The sequence below is a fragment of the Telopea speciosissima genome, chromosome 11, assembly GCF_018873765.1.
Source record: "Telopea speciosissima isolate NSW1024214 ecotype Mountain lineage chromosome 11, Tspe_v1, whole genome shotgun sequence".
NCBI lineage: Eukaryota > Viridiplantae > Streptophyta > Magnoliopsida > Proteales > Proteaceae > Telopea > Telopea speciosissima.
In genome coordinates, this window is record NC_057926.1 from 27,327,290 (window position 1) to 27,348,243 (window position 20,954).

Sequence of the window (20,954 nt, forward strand, 5' to 3'; positions counted from 1 at the left end):
GAGAGAGAAAGAGAGAGAGACTTTGAAGTGGTTGTTTTCCCACCCCTTCCCTCCTCTTTTATTTGTTTATATCGCTGAGGTGTTTGTGTCCCGCACTCTCGCTAAAATCACTAGAGAGACAGAGAGACCTGTGATACACTGTATCAAGTTTTTAAGGTCCTCGAAATCTCTCGTCCATAAAAACAAAATGAAGCAGCAAATTAGGGAAAAGGAGGCTATAGGTGGAAATGCAATGCACATAGTTTTGTAAAAAATTACAAGAATTACCATTGAGTCTAGAAAAATTATCATGATCAAGGATTAATTCTCAATTTCTTGATGGTAAAACTATTTGGCATCTTTTTCTTTCGTGTTCATTATCAAATCGTAATTAGGCAACAGAGGTTCTAGGATTGAGGACGGAGTATCTCCCAAGCTCCATCCATCTTTCTTTTAGTTTTTTCTATCGTTATTTCTTCTGGATTGTAAGAGATCGTCACCCTCATATTCAGTCTAATCCTAACACCATTTTATAGAATGTTAATCGTTGCATCACATATCTTAATCTATTCCCTTGTTTAAATTCATCATCTGATGTCACCATCCTTTCACGAACTCCACCCATGATGGGTTATCTAAGCATGACTAATACTAATTCTTTTACAATTATCATTGATGGATGGAAGTTCTAATTGTGACTCTGGAGGAGGTTGGGTTGTAGTGATTATTCATAAGGAAAATTTTATTGTTGCATGTGCAAATTTTGACTTTGCAGGGATAGTGCAAGAGACAGAAGACAACGGATTACTCCAACGGTTATAGCCATAGACCATTTGGATGCAATAGAGACTCTAGGATTGAGGACAGAGTACTTCCCAACCTCCATCCATCTTTCTTTAAGTTTTTTCTATTACTTGTTAGTTCTTATGGATTGTAAGAGATCGTTGTTGCTTTTCTCATATTCAGTCTAATCCTAACACTATGTTACAGAATGTTAATTGTTGGATCACAGATCTTAATCTATTCTCTTGTTTAAAATCATCATCTGATGTTGCCACCCCTTTATCAACTCCATCCATGATGGATTATGTGAGCATGACTAATACTTGTTCTCTCACAATTATCATTGATGGAAGTTCCGATTGTGACTCTAGAGAAGGAGGTTGGGTTGCAGTGATTATTCATAAGGAAAACTTTATTGTTGTATGTGCGAATTTTGACTATGCAGGGATAGCGCAAGAGACAAAAACCAGGGGATTACTCCAAGGATTGCAATGCATGGATCTGGGGATCTGGTGATCTGGTTGACTACACCTTCATCCCAATGGCCTTGAGAGATTTTCATTGTTTTATGGGACATTAAATCTATTTTGAAATCCTTTAAAAATGTCTGTTTTTATAAACATGATAAATTATATATTTCTGTAGCTCATAAATTAGTAGTAGAAGCTGTGTATGGTAGGAAACATTCTCTTTATACTAATGATGTACCCAAGTTTATTCTTTGCCATAAAAAAAAAAAGATTAATTCTCAATTATTTAAAGGAAAAGACTATTAGGTTGTACTGCCCTCTCACAGTCTCTCTTCTCTCCCTCACCCTCCCTTCTCTGACACACTCTCTCTTCGTTCTCCCTGCCTCCCAAGTTGATCAACCATCTTATACCCCTTAATAGGTAGGGCATGAAGATACCAAGGCTTTGACTGTGTTCTTAGAAGATAAGAGAATAGAGAGTTACAATTAGCTTCATAGTTAATTCAATTATTGTATAATATAAAAGGTTTTTTATTTTCAGTGGTTATTGTTTTTTGGCAATCTAAGTTTTTCTCCATTGCTCTACAACCAAATATTTTATGTTAGTTGCACTTGGTGTTTTTCTTACCAACGTAGATGGTATACATGATATGTCTAAGTCGCTTATTTGTGGTAGCCTTTTAGATTAGCATCGGGTATGATCCCTTTGTTATTTAAGCATTTACAGTAGTTGACTAATTTAGTAGGTAATTGCATTTATGATAGTATCGCTCTGATTTTTTATCAACACCTTCATTGGATGTGCCAATGTTTTTGTAGTCAAGTGTTTCCTATTATCTACCCAATGGAATTTGTTGCCGCCAAAATCCTGCCAATGATGTGGTGATCTACAAAAGGTAGAAGGGCACTGAAAAGACCCGAATCGAACTCTAAGGGGGGACTCTCCGATGCCAAAGTCGGTCCAACAGAACAGTAGGTAGAGTAAGTACAAAAGAGTCAAAGCCAATAATGGTTATATGGCTTACCTGGGTCCCTTCACCTACTATTTATAGTAGAGGAGTCCTCCAAGGCGATTTTACTTTCGTGGTTCACTTTCACTGGGAGTCTTCCGAGGTTGCATCGGAGTGGGATTGTTCTTCCCCCTTTGTGAGCAATCTCCAACAAATAGTAGTTATCCATTGGTTGTGCAGCTTGGCTGGATAGGGGTCAGGGTCCCCCTATCTTATACGGTAAGATGGTGACATCATCGTCGTCATCTGCCCTGTTGTTGATAGCGCCGGTATCCATGTGTCCTCGCATCATTGGTCAATGTCCGTTTGCCTCTATCAGAATTAATCATAATATGGAGGGGAGATATGGCGTATCGATACTGCTGATTTATGAGAGTTATATTACTAGCCTTACCTCTTTGCTATTTAAGACCGTACTGTTTGCATGATGTGTCACACAGGTATTTATGTAAGATACTTGATAATATGGGCTAATAGGTAATTATACACGAGTCAAATTTATCAAGATGATATAACAAATCGTACTATGTTATTAGTTTGTACAAGTTTTTTTTAGTCAATGTGGAAGGTAGACAGAGCACATCAATGACAACATTTTAGATAGTAGCATTGTGATTAATTTCTTAAGTAGATGTAATATTTGATTGGTTTGATAGTGCAATATTTATGTTAACAAATATATATATAAGATGCATGTTTGGTGACTACTTATTAATTATTTTTTGATAATTTATAAAAATGATCAGATGACCCGATGTCTACGGCTAAGTATTTTCTATTTTCTACACGAGTGGGAAACTTTATAACATGGCATATCTAAATTGGTATGAAAGTCTATGACCGTAGTAGCCCTAATTCTCTTGCAGTTAAGCTTAACAACTATACCTTCTTCGCAATGTGTTGCGGTGGCATTTATGCCAATACTTCTACAAAAAAAAAGGCATTTATGCAAATATTTAATGTTATAGATGTTAGATAGTTGTATACCTTTACCCCAAAAAAACGATAGTTGTATACACTTGTTGCATTTTGTAAAATATACTGGTGAAGTTTTTACACACCAAGTGATTAAGTACCTTGTTACTTGGAAGAGAAAAAGGATGTATTGCAATGGTTACCTTTCTTTTTCGATGTTTCTATGCTCAAGTGCTCTCTTTTTTTAACACAAGGAATTATTGGACGTATAAGGCATAAGTTGCATATCTAAATCACCCATTTATGATGGCCTTATGGATGGATAAGCATGATCATTTACTATCTAAGCATCGAATATATCTACATGATTTTGCATTGTAGTATTTACGTAAAATAATTAAACAATATATTTATAAAAAAATAAATAAATAATATAGTGCTAGTAATTATACATTGATTCAATTTAACAAAAAAGTTTCGTATAAATGCTTTGGTCCTCCATGTGGTAAGACACCCTTATGTTTTGTGTTATTTATGGATGTCCCTACTGTTTTGAATGAGGGGGAAAAAGAGAAAAAATATCCAAACTTATGTCATACCTTTGTATATATCTTCACCACATCCACATTAATCCTATCCATGCATCTAGATTGTGCTTTTGCACAAATCTTATGAGGAACGGGAGAAATGACAATATGACAACGTTAATTAATCCACATTAAATTCTATACAATCCTATCCAAGCGAAGCACACAAATAATAGTTTTCAATTGTTTTTATTTGAAATATAATCCTCAATGATAAGTAATAAAACGACCCCCAACATACAACCTAGGATTCAATAGTTGCATTCAATGACAAACTTAGCTATTCCATATACAACGACAAAAATAGGGTGCATTACAAGTATATATGTTTTAACTACTTCTTATGAGTTTCAAGGTAGTCTTAATAGAGAAACAAAAAAACACGTAAGTGACCATTGGTACCATATAAAACAAAACATAAGTTTGCCCATTCTTCTTAGTTGTGAAATGGGTATTGTCACAGCTCATCACCAACCTCAATTAGAAGGAGAATAAGTTAAGCAAGAACAAATTCTCAGTGTTGATGAGCTTCCTACTCCAAATAATCTTATATTGCAAGTTAGAAGTATCACAAAAATATTAAGGGAATGATTTTCTGAGCAAGCGACAGAGATTATGCTGGAACCCTCTCTCTGTATATCTATCTCCTCACATGAAACGACATCTTTGTATGCTCTTTACAAAATCATTCTATTGCTCCTCATCAGTACGCTTCCTTAAGTTCCTTGGTCAAAGAACCCTCTCCCAAAATATTATTAACAATCTCTCTTCCCCAAACCATCTTATTATCTGGTTTAAAGTACACCTTAATTATGTAAACACCTAACATTGTAATCATGAGCTTCTCACTAAAGATAAATTTTTTAGATTAGTAACTTGGACCCTATTGCCTAACTAATAGGAAAACAGCTGCTACATTAGTTATATTTTTTTTCTTCAGGTGCTAGCTGTGTGATGTTAAATCCATATAGTGCAAAGTGAGTGAGAACAATCTAATGAAAAGTAAAATATATATATATATATAAAATATATATATATATATTGTAGGGGCTGAAATCAAAGAGATACTCGATGTAGAATGCACATCATTTAATAGGAGAGAATCAAAAGTTATATTTATTTTATGATTGAAATTAAATTTTGGATCCGTTATTGGTATTCATAAAATTACAAACGATGGAATTTATTACTATTATTTTAATTTTTTTAAAGTCTTTTTATGATTTTACTAAATAGTTCAGCAAAATCTTTGACGAAAAAATGTTTCAATGGTCCAAGGTAGTAGTAGTAACTAACTCTATACCTAGTTACCCATCAACTTATTATGATTTAGAGGTAGAAATCCATTTGTAGATTCTTTCCCATGATCTCTCACGAAAAATGAGGATTACACACATGTTTTTATTTTGTCTACTATGAAAATGTAGAGTTCACATGTATTGATATCTTTTTTAGACCACTAATAGGTGATAGTGTGCAGATTCCTTTCCACGTTGGCAACATGGGAAACTCTCTCTCATTGTTTTAGTATGGAGGGACATTTTTACAATTATTCTACAAATAGTTGCTTAAATGTTCTTCAAAATCATAACTATAATCACCAATGTAAGAAAAAAGAGAGGATTTCCCTACCTCATGAGGGCTAATCCATTATACACAGTTAAGTCTAATTTCTCTCTCTCTCTCTCTCTTATATCTCTCTTACTTTAGCACAGAATAAATTCAAGATAGCTTTCAGGCTCAGTCTTGTTCTTCCTTGCTCCTCAATGATTATATTCCTAGTGAGATTTTGTATTTGTGAAGCAACTGGTTACTTAGGCTTTTCTATGTTTTTATTTTATAAGAAAGAATGCAATCCTTTCTATTGTTTAATGCTCTCTTAGTGTATGACACGAGGAGCAAAAAAGAACAATATAGGAGGTATATGATTGGAAAATCCAAGACTATGGGACGATGCATGCCAACACATGGATAGTTGAAAAGTACAATAGTATATAATTGAATTTGAGTATGAATTGACATATAGCCAATCCATAGAATTTGCTAGATATGGAATAATTAAAATTACTATAGCACTTTTCCACATGGCACCTGCTAAGAGCATATACAAAATATACTATATTCTCTTGATGGGTACATCTAATTGTACTATGTAGAATGATGATTCAATTTTGATCATTGGATAATACAAGCAATGGTCTGGTTTGACCTTGTGTAAAATTTCAATCCGAAATTTAATCGTTTACTACCAAAAAAAAAAAAATGTAATCATTTACCATTCTCATATATGTCTATGTGCATTCGTCGATCATCCAAACATTTGTATACACCCTTTTGATAGCCTTAATTTTTCAATACTTTAGTTTGTCACATGACCAATTCTTTTTAGTTGGAACATGACATGCAAGAAGAGACTTATTGGGTCTACATTCTACAAAAGTTTAGCTCTATCTAATTTATCACATTGCTTAAAATGAGTGCTCGTCCTTTTATTTTTGTAGGCGAGAAACTCAACTCAAAAAGGCCTCATGCAATTATCGATTTTTCGAAGTGTTTTATGCAAAAGGATTCTTTGAATATGAGGTGTAGGAAACGTCAATTCAGATGCCATTTTCTATTCATCTTTCAAGGAGAGAGAAAAAATAATTAAAAAATACAACATGAGTAGGTGATGTTTATGAAAATCAATAAACAAATCTCTAAACCATCTATTTTCATATTTTTTAATCAAAACTGCTTATTTTTTTATTTTTTAACTTAAAGTTGGGAGAGTAAACAGTAATATCTAGAGTACTAGTGTATATGCATGGACATATATGGGATATAAGCTAATCCAAAAGAAGATATTTGATTGAATTAGACTATGAAATTTGAACGAGACTAATCTAGACTATGTCCTCTTTATCCAACCATCAGAATGGACAAATCATCTGTCCATATGATAAAATAAATACTTTGTGACATTTGAAAAATAACAAACTATTGTGTTAATAATAATTCACTTTTAATTTGTATTTATTTGTTTTTTGGAGGGTGGGGAAATGAATAAGCTATAGAAACTAGTGATATTTATAGTTTTTCTTGAATTCTTTTGGGAAAGAGAACACCACATGATCGTGTAATGCACGCCGCCCCAGACACAGGGGTGTGCAAAATGATCATCACTCCCCTAATTATTTTCATCTTTTCAAGGTTTGCAACAATCATTATGCGTGCCCTTATGCCTAGGCGCAAGGAGGATCTTTATCCCCTCAATCTACCTGTTTCTCAATTTCCTCAATTCCATCTAATAGGGGGGTAGAAATGACCACCCTACCCCCTACCTAAACACACTGCCCAGGTGGAGTCCGCCTCCCTCTATTAGTGGGAATTGAGGAAATTGACATACAGACAAATTGAGGTGATAATTTTTCGCGTAAGGATGACGTGCTCTGTGCTATCGAGTGGCGTTCTTTCTCCTATTTTTTTAAAGATATATATATTTTTTTGGTAAACATTTATTTTAGAATTGATGTCATGCAACCCATCTGTTGAGACCAAAAAAAAAACTCGCAATGGGTCGGTCCTCTAGAAGCACCTCCTAATGAAGGTACCGTGTAGATTTTGTCTCTAAGAAGAATGCGTGAATTCTAAGCTGAGAATTGGGTAAAGGCATAAAGTCTACTGTGTCCTTTCATGGGACGGATCTCACATGAGGCCCGTTTTGACAACCATCGGATTGCAACAAGCTAGACCGCGGCACACCGTAGATCTCTGTACAAAGATCACGTTGTTTGAGGGATTCTGTTTTCTTTGTTTGGGTTGTGTTTTTTTTTATGTTTTTGGTTGAATTGTTTGGGTTGTGATTTACCACAAAAAAAATTTGTTTGGGTTGTGTTCGGTTGTCAAAAACTATGGAGTTTATTATTTTAGAAAGGCCGAGGTTTTGAATAAAATAACTGATCATGGTCTGACCATATATACTCTCATAGAGATCCAAACATACCCTTGTTAAATTGCATGAGCTATTCTCCAGGGTGCCCAACACGCTCAGGGGGTATCCAGTTGTTGAGCTATGCAACACGTATCATTAGGTATGCATCGAAATGCGTATGACATAGCCCAACCGTTGGATGCCCTCTGGGCATTTAGCTCCTTGGAGAGGAGCTGGATCCTAACTAAACACACAAATACACGCAACAATATCACCAAAAGTTGAACATCAAAATTAAGAGAAGTTTAGAAACTCTTAATGCAAATTATAACCTAATTTTAAAAACCAGACTAGATCAATGAACCAAACCAAGAAAACCATTTTATTTGGTTTTAGAGAATTATTTTGACCAGTTCGTGCGGTCCGACCTTGGTTTTTGGAACTATTATGAAGGGTGTCAATATCAAACCGGAATCATTTACTGAAACCGTACTAGACCATTTAAACCAAATCCGTGAAACTGTTTAATTAATGATTTGGATATGGTTTCAAAATTGAGGCCGTTTAATTAAACCAGTTTAAATTGAACTGAACCGTTTAAATTGCTTAGCACTCTTAGATGTACATAAATATATAAAAAATAATAATAATAATAAATAATCTAAACAAATCAAAATATAAAATCGTTTAATAAATGGTTCGATTATGATGTCAACATTAAGACCGTTTAATTAAATGGATTAAACCAAATTGTACCGTTTATCGAAACCGGACAGTTTAACAAATATATATGAGAACGCATGACGCTCGTGAGTCGTGACAATAAAATTTGAAGTATTAGCTTTTGGCATGGTTGTACTTAAAGCTCATTTTACTATTAAAATTGATCTTATTTTAAGATATTTAAATAAGCAAAAGGGTTATTTAGCTCCATAATCCATATGGCATATTATCTGTCCTTCCCACCGATTTGTTGTAGATGAATATAATAGCCTTAATAGGGAGTGTATTGAAAAAGCTATTTTGTTGAGGTTCAAGTCAACAAATGGCTTTTGTCAGAGTGTACTTTATATGTGGTCCTCAAACATAATATAATATATAGGGGAAGTGTTTCTTGTAGGGGAGCGTGGCCCCTATGAACAGGGGCCAATGGGAGGAATTCGGCTCCTCTGGTGAGCATCCAATGGCGGAGCTGCTTGCAACGTATTAGGATGTGTGGTTGACCCCACCTTGGCATGTGCAGAACAGTCCCATTGTTGGATGCCTCACTGAGCATTCATTGGGCGTGGGCGGGGGTGGGGGTGCTCATTGGAGAGAAGCCCAATGCCCCAATCTAAATGAGAATGTGCGCGGAAGAATCATGGGGATGGAATTTTCAAATTTCATAGGGATGTTCTCCCACATAATTCTTTTTCCCTAATATATGTGGAAAAAAAGAATGATGTTTGGTCACGGACCCCTACACCCAAATACATGGAGTGGCAAAATGACTACCCCTCGCCCGCATGTTGGATGCCTGGACACTTATTTCCATTGGTACAAGGACCATGTGACCAAGCAACATTCTCTCTCCTGTGGATATAATACAAGGGAAGAGGTTTGCTAAAATGGTACAGATTGTTATAATTAAATCTATCAATCCCATGGTTCTTTTGACAGCGACATGTCACAAAGTTTATCTTTCGAATCAACTAAAAAATTCACATTGTTATAGGAGGTGAATCCTATAGTAAATACGCTAGCCAAGAAGGGTGCCAAATTGAAAATATCCAATGTCTAGTCTACATGCCTAAACTTTCTTCAATCAGATGTAATCTGGGATGCCCAAAAAAGGTCAAAAATATTGGTTCCAATGATTAGAACATATTGTTTTTTTGATTTTGGTAGTGACTTGAGTCTTCTGTTGATGGCAATGCCGAAGGTGGAGTCTCACGGTAGGATTTGATATTTTTGGAATGTTTTTTTGTCAGGGTATGCCTAAATGTTTGTATATGTACATATTTTCCTCTATTTTAATATAGAATTTTGTTGACCTTAGGGAAAAAAAAGAAAGAGGCTTGTTGCCAGGTTGTGTTGCTTTTGTATCGGCACATGGGCCAATGGGAGCGTGCAAGCATCCAAGGAGAGGGCAGGGTGGTCATTTCACTGCCCCATGTGAGAGAACACAGGAGGACACGGCTGGGCAGCTTTGGTTTTCCCATAATATAATATGCTTTGGGTCTCAAGCACATTAGCGGAAAATTATCTTCTCAATTTGTCAGCCCGTCAATTTCCTCAATTCCATCTAATAGGGGGAGATGGACCCCACTCGGGTAGTTTGTTCGGGCAGGGATAGGTTGGTCAGTTCCTCCCTATTACATGGAATTGAGGAAATTGACGAGCAGGTAAATTGAGGGGATAAAGATCCCACATTAGCTTGGTGATGATGGTGATCAATTGATCACTATGTGGTTATGGGCCAAATGGATAGGATTTAAGTCCATATGATTGCTGGGTGGAATTGGTCAATTGGGCTTAAAAATAGCAGAAATGATTTTCAACATGTTCGGATCCAACCTCACCCGGCCACCCCCCTAGAGCCAAATTCATCACTTCCTTTAATAAGTGCCATAGTAGATCGGTAGGGATCCATTGTAACTATCATCATCCATCCATGGTCAAAATTTAAGGTGTCCTCGCATCATTTTAGAGATTTAAAAGAAGTTTGAGATTAACATGGTTGTACAAAAGAAAAGGTTTTTTGTTCGAATCCTTAATGGAATTCAAAATTAATATTTAAAAAAATTGGATGCATTCATATTTTTTTATAGTTTTCATGGGTGGTTCAAACATTTGCCATGTGATAGTTCAATTGGGGACCAAATTTTATTGGTAGATAACCCCAAGGTCCCATGCTCATATGTCATATTTTAACCCAAACAAAGTTTGCCACATTGCCAACAAAGCTTTGAAAATTAGGACTATAGGAGAATATACAATAATGGCCAAAGTACTATAGGCATGTGTCGACATACTAGGGGATGCATGCCAGTACACGAGGAGATATATGATTAAAAAATATTTAAAATTTTGACATGTAACTAATCTAGACTATGTGCTCACCATTCAATGGTCAAAATCGCCACAATTCAAAATGATACCATAATGTGGGCAGTCGAGGAAGCCCTTCCTGTGTGGGCAGCACAAAAACACCTTTGCTCTTCTTTTAACATTTTTCTTCTCAAGAGAAAAGACAGATTTATAATTTTTTATTTTTATTTTTATTTTTTTGATATTGGCAAACACACAAACCACACACCACACACCAGTACCCAAAAGGTTAACAGAATTTTAGGACCACAGAATGGCGGAGAGAGAGAGAGAGAGAGAGAGAGAGAACTTTCACAATTAATAGTAAAAAAGAAATGCTAGCTTGTTTGCCCCAAGGAGAGTTGAACTAATGACCTCTTATTTGTGAGGTGTTGGTCCTTGCCAACTGAGAAACCCCCCTGGGGTGAGCTGCAACAATTCCATCCAGCTGCTGCCCTGTTTCTCTTCATCACCACCAACTACAGAAAACCCTTCGACAGAGAAAAAAATAGCATAGAACAAAGAGATGCTAATCAAATGTTCTATCTCTAACAGAAAAAATTAGCTACCTTGTTTGCAGCCATATTAAAGATCCAGGTGGAACATTGAGCATGAATAGAATCCAGCAAGTAAATGCAATGATTGAAGTTAGCCATCAGAAAGAGTCATATCAATGAAAGCAGAGCTAGAGCTTTTTCATTCCTAGCATAGATGCATTAGTCCTGAACTACTAAGATAAAGATTGTTTTTTTCCCCCCCTCCCTCTTCCATTTTCTGAGAACAAGGAATCCATGAAAAGAATTAGGCAGTACGAATCATGCAGTTACCAAAAAATATTTCATCCAAAGAAACAAGGGGGCTACCCACGGAAACATGGAAGAAAGTTAAAATGTCTCCCCCCCCCCCGCCCCCCTTTAGATGTAAAAGAAGGCTTTCTCGTCTCACAGGCAGGAGTGAGCTTTCTCACCATACAATGACCACTACGAATGAAGGACCAACGACGATGAAGGAGGAGAAGGAGGAGGAGCGGAATCAATTTTTTCAGGATAAAACACATATAGTGCTTGTTTTAATGTGATGACATTGACCATTCGTGACTGGAGAGGCTTCTCTCCATAGCCTGTAGAGCTTCTCTATACAAATTTGTTTTCTGCCATACATGGCAGCTCAGTTGGCACTGAAACTTTGTGGAAAACCGTCCAAATCAGCCTTTACTAAGGCGAGAAGTATCAGCTGAGACAAACATTGCTCCATGATAATAAAGCTTTGAAAGAAAAGACTCATAGTTTTGAAAACAAACTGTTAAAATGCAAAAGAAAAAAGTCAAATAAGGTGGGTCATATGGTTGAGATGGACCATAAAACAACATACAGGACTGATAAAAAACAACCTACCAAACCAAAGGATGGAACTGTTGGATCAGCCATCTACATTGCAGATAACATGGCTTGTTGAGAGTACTTTTTCTTTCAGTTATTTAATTTTAGTTGGCATGAACCACATAACAAATATGATTTAAAATTAATGAATCAGAATTGAGGAAAAGAATTGATCTTTCTCTTGGTGAGCTGTAAGGGTGGAAAACATGCAGGTTTTGAACCAGCTCATTTATTAATTAGAGAGGGGTAACCATGCACAAGGCAAGCTCATTTGTAGTAGGATGGATTAGCATAAAAACACAAGGAGACTAGTTCTGTGGCAGAATGCAAAATACATTCATTTTTTTTATTGAAAAATGCAGGAGCAACCTCTCACACATCCATACTTTTTTGGTTTTTTCTTTTCCGAAGAAAAAAAACATGTCTACACTGTTCACAGAAATTGAATTGAGAACATTTCCCAAATTCACACACAGGAGGAAAAAAGTAAATCAACTTCAATTTTTTAAACATGTAACAAATAATTTTACCATAATAATAAAAACTAGCCCCCTCATTCAAAAAAGAAAAACAAAAAAAATCTAGGTTAATTAAGATCATACCATTAGATTCAAGATAAAATGTCCTATATCCTGCTCATTTGGAGAGATGCAGCACAGAGCTCCAAAATCGCAAGATACTCGAGAAATCTAGGCTAAATAAGATACTTGTGCAAAAGAGGGGCTACAGAGGCAACCGGATCTTCAACATTACAGCAGGAAGAGTAAAGCTTGAGATATACAGCACATAATGAAGCAACCCTGGATCTCAGATACTCCTCCCAAAATCAATTCTAGTACCATACCAAACATCATTTCCGATGAAAGCAATGGAGGGAACTAAGGCTAGTGACCTTCGAAGAACAAAAAAGACAACCTTAATGAGCAGTTGTGAATCTCATAAGCTGACCTAGAGACTGTATGAAGTGGAAGCATGTCAAGCATGGGTGTAGCAATACTGTAAATCAAGTGAAAAGCAAAAAATAAAAGATGAAGAATTATAGAGTAGTGATAATTAGATAAGCTATGGCTTTTCCTTGATTTGAGTACAAGCTACAAGTAGCAATATCTCTCAAAACCACCAACCAAAAGATTAATAAGGCCAAGTAACAAATTGACTTCAATTCAAAAAAGCAAGTATAGTCAGCATAACAGACCAGCATACCTTTATATATAGGCTACAATGGTTTAGAAAAATAGTGACCCCATGACCTTTCAATTGCCATGCACATATTAGACCCTCTTTGAACAAAATAGGAACCTTCAAAATTTCAAACTCTTACTATAAACCCAAATTTACTCCAGTTACAAATTATGCAACTCCTATGAGAGTTTCCCAAATAAAGAAGGTAAAAACTTAATTATACTCCCTATAAACATAAGTCTACAACAAAAAGTGTGTCAGAACCTGTTTACCTGACAGCCTCTTAGTATTTAGCCATAAACAAAACAACTTGAATTTGCTAGATTTGTTGGAAAACTAACTAACTAAGCTTTCAAAAAATCATAAGTTACACCAAATGGGCACGTTCTAATCTTCCAGAAAAGCCCCAAAGGTAGGTGGCATAACAAAATAATTACTCAAATAATGCTTTCTTTCTTACATACTTTCTCGATTAAATCACCTCAAAACTTCACCCGTAACTTACACATCAAAACTCTAAACTGTCTACCCCAATCCTAGCTTATTCTTGTAGCTGACTCTGAGGTTTTTCCATACTATCTACTTACTACAAGACCAATTACAACCCCCCCTCCTAGATTCATCTCCTACCTTCACAAAACCCTTGTTTTTATTAATCCTAGTCTATTTCCATCAACTCTTGCAATACCCCCCAAAAAAGTTTAGCTTTAGCACTATTTTACATTTACTTTCAACCCTTTTCTGAGAATAACAGCAGCTACTCTCTATTCTAATTAGACAAAACAGAATGCAATTCTAGGGGTATTGGGTGCTTGATTCTACTTATTGCAGTCTCATTTGTTGTGGGAACTCTATCCTATTTCATTGTATTTGGCCTCAACAACAGTGTGCCAAAGACTATTGAAATGCACACTGTACCCAATTGTATTATATGAGTCGTTCCCCGTTCCCACAGGAAACTGCAATGAATATGTTCCAATGTTTTTATAACATGCTCCTCGGGATTTGATAAGTCCCCATCGACAATTATGAATTACACCCATGGCAAGTTTTACATGCTAACATTAGAAAATAGCATATTTTTAGCTCTAACACCTCTAATGATAAGCCATGTTAGAGAAAAAAAAAATGTTAATAATCAGTCAATCTTGATTCCATCAACCGGTATCGACCATGAATCACTTGTATTATACACAATTCTGTTGCAATAAAATGGCCAAAATACTATGGTCATGGAGCACTTTAGCTCGTTGGTAACATGAAAACAAAGTAGCAAATAAATGACCAACTTAGTTATTCAAACCAACAGAAGGACAATTTGTTTCCACAACAAAAGAAGTTAGATGAAGGGGAACTTTTCGTGTCACACTCTCAATTCCAATAAAGCCCACATTCATTAAACAGATACATTTTCCAGTACCTATCAGGGATAGATGGATCAGAAATGAGTATTGGATTGGTCAACACCGATAATGAAGCAATCCTGAGTCATTTCAGCCTGCTATTGGCTGGATGGCTCCAAACTTGGGTAAAATGGCATTCCCAGTGCCCGCCTAACTCATTTTGAGAAGGTTAAGAGCCAATTTGGATCTGTCCCAGCTGATACCCAGTTAATTCAACATCAATCCCTCAAATCTATGAGTACATATAACGTTTCTTGTGTCAAAATAAAATCAAAGTGCAAGATCCATGCAAAAAAATTTAAGCATTGTAACATCTGTAGAAACTGTATCACAGCATAACCGGTTTCAAGAGATAAACTATATTAAGAAAAATTAACTAATTTGTTCAAAGTTTCACCTGTAAGAAGGACCATGGAATCTTTGGTTCAAGATGTCCAATCCCAATGAGGCACAAATTAACACATGAAGACAAACCAAACATGTTCTGAAACTAAGTCATATTGAAATACATTGATAGGATAATAGCCTCATGAAGCCTCGGCAACAGGGGGGTCACTCCAAACTTCTGCAACAACTTACTGAGGGACTCGGTGAGCAAACCTCATACTTCACCTTTCCAGAGGGGGAGAGAAAGACCTCAGCCAGTTCGAGCTTCTCTGATGTAAGGCTTGTGCTGTCCATGGTCTTACTAAGCACCTTCAATGCAAGCTGAACCGCTTCTTCTCTACTGATGTCATCCTTATAATCCTGTTTAAGCATTGACTGGGCAGCCTGGTTGTTTGCCCCAATTGCTGCTGCTTTCCAACCACTGTAATTGCCACTTGGGTCGCTCATGTATAGCTGGAAGCCAAAGTTCTTATCCCAACCTGCAAACAGAAATGAGACACCAAATGGGCGAAGCCCACCAAACTGTGTGTACCCTTGCTTAGTATCACATAGAGATTGAACCAGCTGTTCGACTGGCATTGGTTCTTGGAAAGTATAAGTGTACCGCAGAGCTTGGACTCTGGCTGTGTTAATTAAGATGTTTGCATCAGACATTATCCCAGCCACTGCACAGGTGACATGATCATCAATTTTGTACATCTTCTCGGTAGACTTTGATGTTTGGAGAAGTTTAGAGGTGACCTTCTTTTCCCCAACTAAGACAACTCCATCTTTCGATAATACCCCAATAGCACTTCCTGCATTTCCAATGGCTTCCATCGTGTATTCCACTTGGGAGAGGCGACCTTCCGGCGAGAAGATCGTAGTACAGCTATCATACCTCCGAGACATTTTATGAACTCACTCTTAAAAATACAGAAAGCACCATGTATTAGCACATCCACCCAAAAAGAGACAAAATGAAATCTTAATAAAATGGTCACTGAAATAGATGGAAGCAGAATGATTACAATTCAGAGCCCCAATAAAGTGAAATTCAACAAAAAAACCTCAACCATACCTAGCATTATGGACTAACAGTCTTATGCTGAACCATATCCCAAAAATTCCACTATAATAAATAACAAGCATCTATAGCACTTTATCGGAACAAAGCACGTCTAACAAGTCAATTTCATCTGATGGTAACATATTTCATATGATGACATTACCAAAACTTTACCTTGTAAATCATTCTGTGCAAAATTGCCAAATGAACAACTAAAGGAGGGCCAAAAAGGTTTAAAGAGGTCAGAACATGCACACCAACCTTATATCTCAGGGGGAAAGAAAACATGTCTCAGCCTGTACAACAATGAATAGACTTGAGGACACTCTCAATCTACCCAAGGTTCCCTAGTTTCCCTAGTTCAAAATTTTCATACACACATATATATATATAATTCATATCACAAGGGAATCACTCAATACCTCTAGCCTAGAAAGCCAACTAGTTAACTGCTTATGTTCTTCTTGCTCAAATCTTTCTTCTAATAGTCAACATCCCATAACCATTCATTCATAGGGTGAGCACATCTAACCTTGTGATAAAGGGGCCCAAGAGCCAAATTACAAGATCTGTTGGAAGATAAGGTTCATCATATATGTATAAACAGTTCAAAAGTACATGAGAGAGTACACATTATGTCAATTGACTAGAATCTGAACCATAAATATTAATTATGTGCTGAACAAACATTTAACACTTTGAAATGTCAAAGATCAAGGAACTCAAGTACATTCACAGAAGCAAAATGTTGATATTTCCTTAATTCTTTAAATACAAAATAAAAAAAGGTGTAGGAAGGCCTAGGGCCATTGCATATATAGCAACCAGATATACTACTACCGTATTTACCAAAGTGATTTAAGAATCCAGATACAGTACCAGGACTGATAGAACCCAGACACAATAAAATTAAAAGGTCCATACATTCATAACTTCATGACTTGAAACAGACCCAGAAACAGAGAGAGAGGGCAGGGTGAGAACCCCGAGTACATATATCGGATGGGTTTCAGAATTTTGTGAATTACATATTATCAAATGGAGTGGTGAGTTTTTACGAAAGGTTTTCTACAATGGGATTCTATTACAGCGTGATGCATCACATTTTACGGTTCATGGGGAAAAGAGAAATCGGGAGTTCAAGAGATGAAGAGAGAAATTGGAGAATAGAGAGGGAAAGCCGCAGAGATAGAGAGGAGCATACTGTTCTCTGCTAAGCTCTAGCAGCGGTGAGGGTCTCTGCGAGAAAGAAGTCTGCCTTCTGGGAATGAGCTCGTTTATGCTCCTCTCTTGCTAAACGAAGCGGTCCTTTCTTGCGTTTGAAGCAAATGTTTGAAAGATCCATACCGGACATTCAAACCGGTTGGACCACCTATGATTTTAGCATTTTAAAAAAAAAAAATGGAAAAAGAAACTATTATATTTGTTAGCATATTAGTATTCCATTAATCAGAGGTTTAGGGATTTCCTGAACCGAATGGAATTGTAGCGGAACGTATGATCGAATGCGGCTTGCAGTTACGAGCAGATCACGAACACGAACAATCCCGAAAGATTTCTCCACGAAGAAGAACTCCACTCCACAAAACCCTAGGATAACACAGAATTTGAAAGAAAGGGAGAGAGACGACTTCTCAAAAGATATAAAATTAATTGTGATAGGGTTTAAGCCTAATAGTCATTTATAGACAAAACCCTGGGCGCCCCTCTCACTTGGTCGACTTCCACTAGAAGTCTAGACCGAATAGAAAAGGGGAGGGGTTGGTCACTTAAGTGACCGACCCCTCCAGAGCTCTGGTCTCGCGTGGCCAGCCCCTTGTGGGCGCACAAATTGGGCCCAGCCCATTTACATTTACATCTCCCATTCGCCCACACAGGGCGCATAATTTTAATTATGCATTCAAACTTCTCTCATTCCGCGTTATCCTCCATACAGGTAATGGGGCGTGCGACCTGTCGAGATGGTACAAGGTTGGAGTACTATATCAAACTTCCATCTGGCCAATATAGTACATCACTCTCACAAGTCTCAAAATACCACAAACGATCCACTTACACCCGATCTAACACTCTCGACCCCTTATGATGAGCAGTGTTAATCCTTGGTATGTAATGTACTCATGATTGTGTCGATCACAAATACGACACGTCGCCCGAGCAATGAGTCACATAACAAAGGTGTAACGTCAAATGGTTTTCCCTGAGCCCCTCATGTCAATCCAAATATCCCCAACAGCTTTCCAAATCACTTCCCGCTAGACTGCATCATCCATGGTCCTAAGGAGAACGTCAAAGTAGCGTCATTGGGTGTCTTTTTCATGATATTGTCTCAGGTAATAAGGGTATTGTGGGATTAATATAATCCACGTGGCTCACACAGTGACGAAGCAGGGATCTATTCGGTCACTCTCACAATCGATCGTCATGAGCACATGCAGTATGATATGCATGCTATGGCGTAACTCCCACTAGGGTGGGCATATCACTCGCAATAAATAAACGTCATACAGATCTTAGTCTAGTCGCTTCTCTAAGCGCCTAACCTGAGTCTCTAGCGCAGTCACCCTCATGGTTTTTGTGTAAAACCTCACATCTGGCTTCTAACAGGCTACTTGGAAGTGTGGTGTCTTCCAAGTGCGACCAAGTAAAGGTCTCATCTTAGCTCTAACTAAGGCGCCATAGAGCACACATGCTCATGTGCTCATCTCGCTCGGTACACCCCAGCGTCGAGGCGAATCACCCGTGTGAGTGGGTTGATTTTAAGCCTGGTGACATCTTTACAAACAATGAATGTATACACACAAGATTACTTAAACAAATATATGCTCATCAATAAATGTAAGAGAAATACAGATAAATGTCCATCACAAACAAAGTGTTCTCAAAGCAAATACATATCAGATCCGCCTGAGTCCCAAGTTCCTAACGTGAACTAGGAAAACATCTCTGGCAATGGGCTTAATCAACGGATCAACCAACATATTGCCAGTGGAGATATGCTGCAGAACCACTTCACCTCGCGCTACCATGTCTCGAATGTAGTGATACCGTATGTCAATGTGCTTGGCTCTACCATGGAACTTGGGGTCCTTCTCAAATGCAAGCACTTCCGTGCTGTCACAGTGTATAAGCACAGCGTTGTCTGAGTGAGCAGAAACACTAAGTCTCTGCAAGAACCTCCTGAGCCAAACAGCCTCCTGTACTGCTGCCGAACATGCGACATACTCTGAATCCATCGTGGACAGGGCGATGTAGGTGTATTTCTTGCTACCCCAAGTGGCAGCCCCGCCTCCTAAGACAAACGCATACCCCGAAGTGGACTTGCGCTCATCTCTATCACTAGCTCAATCAACATTACTGTCGCCTCTCAGCCTCAAGTCTGAACCACTGAAGTTGAGTGAGAGGTCTGCAGTGCCACGTAGGTATCGAAGTATCCTCTTAATTGCCTGCCAATGAGCTGGCCCTGGGTTACTCTGGTAATGGCTCACCATGCCAACGGCAAAGCAAATACTAGACGCGTGCACATCATCGCATACATCAGACTGCCTACTGCCGTTACAAAGGGTATTTTGGACATTTGGTTTCTCTCTTCATCACTCTTAGGGCATTGGTCTAGGCTCAAAGTGCATGCCTTATCCATTGGAGTGTCAACGGGTTTCGAGTTGCTCATATGGAACCGCTCCAGGACTTTCTTTATGTAAGTCTCTTGAGACAAACTAAGAAATCACCTAGTGCCATCCCTCACAATCTTCACGCCCAACACAAAGTTAGCCTTACCCATGTCTTTCATCTCAAAAGTAGAGGACAACCACTCTTTAGTGGTGACAATCATTCCAATGTCATTTCCAACCAATAGGATGTCATCAACATACAATGATAGGATAAGAAACCTTACCTTAGACCGTTTAACATACACACAGTGGTCCTCTTCAATCATGTCAAAACCCGCAGTGGTAATGGCATGGTGAAATCTAATGTATCACTGCCTAGACGATTGCTTAAGGCTATAGATGGAACGTTTGAGATGACATACTTTGCGCTGATGTCCCTTCTTCTCAAAGCCCATAGGCTGAGCCATAAAGATCTCCTCGTCCAGTTCTCCATTGAGAAAAGTAGTTTTAACGTCCATTTGGTAGAGCTCCAAATCCAACTTTGCGATAATGGCTAGAATGAGGCGTATTGAGGCCATTCTCACCACAGGGGAGAACGTCTCATCATAGTCTATACCCTCCTTTTGGGTATATCCCTTTGCCACAAGACGTGCCTTATACTTGTCAATTGACCCATCTGCCTTTCGCTTGACCTTTAGGACCCACTTGTTCCCGATGGCCTTGCGCCCAGGTGGAAGATCAACTAACTCCCAGACTTAGTTCTTACTTATATAACTCAACTCATCTTCCATAGCAACTTGCCACATTTCCTTAGCTGGAGAAGAGAGTGCCTCACTCATTGAGGCTGGCTCATCCTCATCCCTCGGGACACAGATGAGGGAAACGTCCCCTTCAATCTTAAATGACATTGGGAAACGTGTCCATGTGCGCTCTTACGCGTAGAGGGTTCTTGACCCGCAGGTTGTGCTCTTTCATTTGGTAGCGCACTCCCACTGGGCTGATGATCACTCTCACCCTCTTTGGCGATCTCATGATGAGTGTTTAATTCCTCACCCTCGCCAAGAGTAGGTGAGACGCTTTCATCAGTCTCTATCTCAAAAAGATCAAGGTCTCTGCCTGCGTTACTAATGCTAGGGAAATCGGTCTTAAGAAAATTCACATCGCAGGACTCACTCTCTGTCATTCCTCCATCTTGATGTTCACCGTACACTACATAGC

The 20,954-nt window shown here is 37.9% G+C and overlaps 1 pseudogene; it reads right to left on the reverse strand.

The window, feature by feature from the left end:
- Window positions 1-15,043: 15,043 nt before the first annotated feature.
- LOC122645561 lies at window positions 15,044-17,345 on the reverse strand (annotated as a pseudogene).
- Window positions 17,346-20,954: the final 3,609 nt, after the last annotated feature.